Raw genomic sequence first — 5,320 nt, 5'->3', positions numbered from 1 at the left:
TTCTTCCTTCTCCCAGATTTCTCCTTCTATTCATTCTCTCTGCCTGCTAGCCCCACCTATCCTTTCTTCTGCCTAAAACTCAAGGCCCAGTCAGAGGTAGGTGACCAGGAACTGCATTCAAACTTCCTATCACTCTAAAATGCCAATGCTTGCACTGTGGCAGGCATTTTTACTTAGTTTTTTGTTTCTACTTAATGTACTTGCTGCTCAAGGGTTCACTAGCAGGCAGAAATGCTTAAAGGAGCCATATCCTTTTTTTTTCCCCAAGCTTTCTCAGGCCCTATAGAAATTCGAGCAGTACATTGGTATGCCAAAATGATGTTGTTTGCTTTTGCTTTTTGGGGGGGGCCCCTCCACCCAGCTCCCAAATAAATCACACTCAGAGGCTTATTCTTTATTATGAATGCCCAGCCTTAGCTTGGCTTGTAGCATGTCAGCTTTACTTAAATTATCCTGTCTACCCTTTGCCTTTTCTTACTTCTGTATATCTTTTCTTTCCTTCTTACTCGATGGCTGGCTGTGTAGCTGAGTGGCTGGCCCCTGATGTCCTCCTCCTTCTCTGGCTACCTCTTCTTTTTTCCTCCCGGATTTCTCCTTCTATATATTCTTTCTGCCTGCCAGCCCTACCTATCATTTCTCTGCCCCAACAACATTTTGGCACCCAACGTGGGGCTTGAATGGCCATCTAGAGCCTGAGAAAGCTGAAAAAAAATGGCTCCTTTAAGAAACCCTGATGTATGGCAGAGCATGTAAACAGCATTCTCCACACTAAATAGAAACAAAAAACTAAGTAAAAATGCCTGCCACAGGGTAGGGCACTGGCATTCCATAGCCAGGAAGGTTGAATGCAGTTTGCAAAATGCACCTCTGACCGGGCTATGAGCTTTAGGCTTGGCTTTCATGACCTGAGAAGTGGGTGGAACCTGCCACCAAAGCCACAAGTGGAGGTCCCAAGCCACTCTACTTAGCAGTTTTTTGTTCATGCAGAAAAAAAAGACTAGAGATACAAAGTAAAAAGAGATCCAGATGGAAAAAAACTCTAAACAGGTTACAGTGTGTTTAACAATGTGTGTAGGCTTAAGAAGAAAGAAAAAGGGCATAGACAGTCATAAGAAGAAATAAATATATTAAAAAAATAAAGCCTTTAAAGAGACAGTAAAAGAAAAAAAGCATGTAGAGATGGGAAATACACAGGGAGTCTGGATCCTGTAAAGTATTGTGTGGATTTTGGATATTTTTTTTTTTTTTTGATGGCTGATGGGCAAGAAGCAGCTACTGGGAGATATGGAATTGTGAGCAGGACTGCTAAATTGAACCAATCTAGAGACTTTAGGAATGCCTTAACTTTAAGAAAGAAGTAAAAAAAAAATAGATTTGTCAAATTTGGAAATCAAAAATGCTTTCAAGTTTTGTTCCCACAGGAGACAAGAGCTATAGATTCCTTCAGGAATGATAGTGATCAGGAGTGATCAAGGGAGACCCTCTGAATCTTGATAGGTAATATCTATCTACAAAGGTTATAGCTGGTCCTCACAGGACTTGGCCATTATCTCAAAATTTCTCCCTGGGACCCTAAAGATGCTTTGCCCACAGACAGAAAGCAGTTTAAAGAAAACAACATCCACATTCCCAAGATTTGGGGTGTGGATGGCTGTTGGTTATTAGGTGGGTTATGGATGTGTGTTATCATTTAGGGTAATATAGGAATGATAAGATAGAAGGATAGATTATTGAATCTACTTTAAATAATAGGGTAGATTATTGAATCTACTATAAACTAAGGGACAGCTATTTATCTCAAATATTTATATTTGTAAGGACTTTGTATATTGACACAAATTTAAGGTAATTTTGTTGCCACACACTGTATGTATGTTTCTGTTCTTGTTTGGGGGATTTTTGTATATTGATAAAAATTTAAGGTTATGTTTGTTACAACATATTATATGTATGCTTCTATTTTTGTTTGAGGTATTGTGCCCATGAAGTTCTTTTGGAAATGTAGGATGAAGTTCTAGTTTTTGAAAGCTATTATTATAAACTATATAGGATAATCAGGAAACATAGTGTAGAGGTTAGTCTTTGTGTGTGTGTGTGTGTGTGTGTGTGTGTGTGTGTGTGTGTGTTTCAAGACATGGTTTCTCTGTGTAGTTTTGGTGCCTGTCCTGGATCTTGCTTTGTAGACTGCCCAACATCGGTGCTAAAAACTGAACTCGGGTCCTCTGGAAGAGCGGTACACCGAACCCCTCTTAGCATTGACATATAAATAAATCTCACCTCTTATTTAAAATGCTGCCTCCTGTGGTTATCCTCCCCACTGTTCTTCACCACTCGGCAGACTTTCAGGCAGATTTTTAAATTTTATACATTAAAACTATACAAAGTTGGGAAGTGTGGACTGTTTACTAAAAACAGAGTGACCATGCTGAAGGCTCACATAGGAGTCCTCTCTCATCCCCATCATTAACTCAGCCACTCTGGTGGATTTGCAATCTGTTTGCAAGGAATAAACACATTAGATGACACATGGTAGAAACCCAGAGCCATATGAGTTAAAGACAAGCTTCATAAAAGCACTCAGAAGTCTTTCTTTGAAAGTTCTTGGTACACACACATACACACATAAACAAACATACACGCCCTAGTTACTTTTCTTATTGCTGTGACCAAACACTAGACACAAACAACTTAAGGAAGGGAGGGAGGGCCTGTTTGGGGTCGTGGTTTGAGGAGCTACAGTCCATTAAGGTGGGGAAGACATGGTGGAGGGCTTGGATGGAGGCAGCTGGAATGTCCTGCCTCTGACTGTTCACTGGCACAAAAAGGAAACAGAGAACTTGGGCCAGAACCAGGCCTGGCTATAAACCGTCAAAACCTGCCCCTAGTGACCTACTTCTTTCAGCTAGCCCCACCTCTTAAAGGTTCCAGAGCCTCCCAAAACAGTGCCAACAGCTGGAGACCAAGTGTTCAGACTGTGAGCATGCATAAAACACACACTGGAAATTGCTTCCTTTAGGAAATAAAACAACAACCAAGACTGCACTATTGCAGTGAGTGGGCAAGCTAATGTCCCTGTGGGCTGCGTTTCCATTCAACCATGAGTTCCCCAGCATTTGGCGCTCTCATGAACAAATGTTTTCCAGGCCACCTTCTGTGGTCCTGACCACAAATCCTTTCCAGAACTAATCACAGGGCAGCCAGTGGAAGCTTTGGTTATATTCCTTTGTGTGTTCTTGATCGTTCAACCACACAGACTGACCAGGACACACTTTTCTTGTCTCCTCCCATTTGTAGTTACTGTTAAGTCTCTGTTTGTGTATTCATGCGTGCAGAGCGGGCAGTTCACAAACCACCATGCAGGGCACAGAGACTCAGCCAGTCTATTGTTTAAACTACAAAATTAGATAAAAAGGAACTTTTGGAAAACCCCAAGAATAATTCAACCCCTGTAACATAGTGTATATGGAGTGTCAATCTCAGGGCTTTTAAATTCAGAACGCCCCCAGTGAGGACATATTTTACATAAAAGATTGACCACATAAAGCTATCTCATTTGTGTCATTTAAGACTGTGGGTTTGAGTTATGGAAACGAACTCTAGCTCTTGCATGAACACAGGAGTCTATCATACAACACGAGACGTTCTTCCTTAGGCTGGGCAGCGGGGCTTCTGGAAGGGTAAAGTGGGAGACCGGAACACTCGTGGCCTTTCTACTGTTTGTGTCTCCACTTCTCAGCGCTGGGGTGGGCCATGGCAACTAGAGAGATCCTGGCTCTACCCAAGCACCTAACTTGTCTTTCCAGCTCTGAGCTAAAAAAAAAAAAAAAAATCTCTAAAGAGAATTGGATTGGCTCAACTCAGTGGTCCAACATTGTTCATTCAATTGGCTACAAAGGTCACTCTGTAGACTGAGGCAGGTTTCAGAGAAGTAATCTGATCAGGATATTTGAATAGGTCAATGGCAGAAGATATCCAAGGACAGCATCCTCAATGCTGTCGGAGGACATGAGATCAACACTGAGCATCAATGAGGTTTACACAAAGATTAGTATTTAAAATCTATATTTTTATGTGTCGAGTGTTTTGACTGCATGTATATATTGCACTGCGTGCATGCCTGATACCCACCATGGCCAGAAGAGAGTGTTGTATCTCCTGGAGATAGTAATAGATACAAGTGAACTGCCATATGAATGCTGGGAACCAAACCCCGTCCTCTGGAACAACAGTAAGTACTCTTAACCACTAAGCCTTCTCTCTAGTCCCAAGTTTAATTTTTAAAAGATAATTTCTATGGAGAATATACATGGCTTTCATCAATATTAATGGTATTCCCAGGAACAACCATTACCTTAGTGCAAACACAAATAGTCCCATATATATTCCCATTTATATATATATATATATATATGTATGTATGTATATATATATTCAGTAATGTATCTTTAAAAACACACATTACTCTATTAACATGAGTTAAAATATAAACTACTTAGATGTTGGGAGGTATGGAGATGAAGATTGATGTCTGATTTAACAAAATGTGATTGTTAATAAAAACTGACAAATTCTGAACCTGAGTTTCCACAATGAACAGCCTCAAGCCACTCATATAAGTAAGATTAAATTAAAAGAAACCAAAGTTGCCAAACTCAGAAAAAGTAGTTTTTAAAGGTTTTATTCTTACAGTTTGGGGAAAAACTTTTCCCATATAGGTTAGTTAAAAAAAAAATTTGTTTCTTGATTCTGTTAAGTATAAAATTATACAAGGGGAGAGACATGTGAAGATGAGGTCCCAAGAGCTAAGCAGATTAGGATTTATATGAAGTTAATTTTTAATAAAATAATTTAGACTATCCCAAATCCTGTTAAAATCTTACATTTCCTCAGTGATTGTAATTTTCATGTATATTTTTCATTTATTGTTTAAAGTAATAAACATTGTATTTTTGTTTTTTAGTTATAGAAGAAATACATGTTGACTATTAAAAAGACACACAGTATTTAATATTTTGGTACCAATTATACATTCTTTAAAGGATTGACTTAAAACATTTTAGTGTGTGATTTCATTTAAAAAGTCATACACAAAGATCTGTATTTTGCATAAGAAAAATCCAAGTGCTTATATTTTCAAGCCTTAACATAATTTTTAATTTTTCAAAAATTCATGCAGAGATTGACTGCTTTTATTTTGTTTTGTTTTCCAAGACAGAGTTTCCTGAAAACTCACTATGTAGACCAGGCTGGCCTTGAATTCACAGAGATCCACCTGCCCCTGCCTCCCGAGTGCTGGGATTAAAGGCCTGCACCATCATCA

At 39.1% G+C, this 5,320-nt stretch overlaps 1 protein-coding gene across 2 annotated transcripts in view; it reads right to left on the bottom strand.

Moving 5' to 3' along the window:
• Nucleotides 1-4,662: 4,662 nt before the first annotated feature.
• Tpmt (thiopurine S-methyltransferase) overlaps nt 4,663-5,320 on the bottom strand; it is a 23,480-nt gene continuing 22,822 nt past the window's right edge. For both annotated transcript variants that reach the window (XM_052728833.1, XM_052728832.1), the window contains exon 9: nt 4,663-5,320. This exon is cut by the window's right edge and continues 124 nt beyond it. The gene's annotated coding sequence lies outside the window, so the exon portion shown is untranslated.

The sequence above is a fragment of the Peromyscus californicus genome, unplaced genomic scaffold, assembly GCF_007827085.1.
Source record: "Peromyscus californicus insignis strain IS unplaced genomic scaffold, ASM782708v3 Scaffold_8__1_contigs__length_139910024, whole genome shotgun sequence".
In the NCBI taxonomy this organism is placed as follows: domain Eukaryota; kingdom Metazoa; phylum Chordata; class Mammalia; order Rodentia; family Cricetidae; genus Peromyscus; species Peromyscus californicus.
This window is presented reverse-complemented; position numbering and strand designations above follow the sequence as displayed.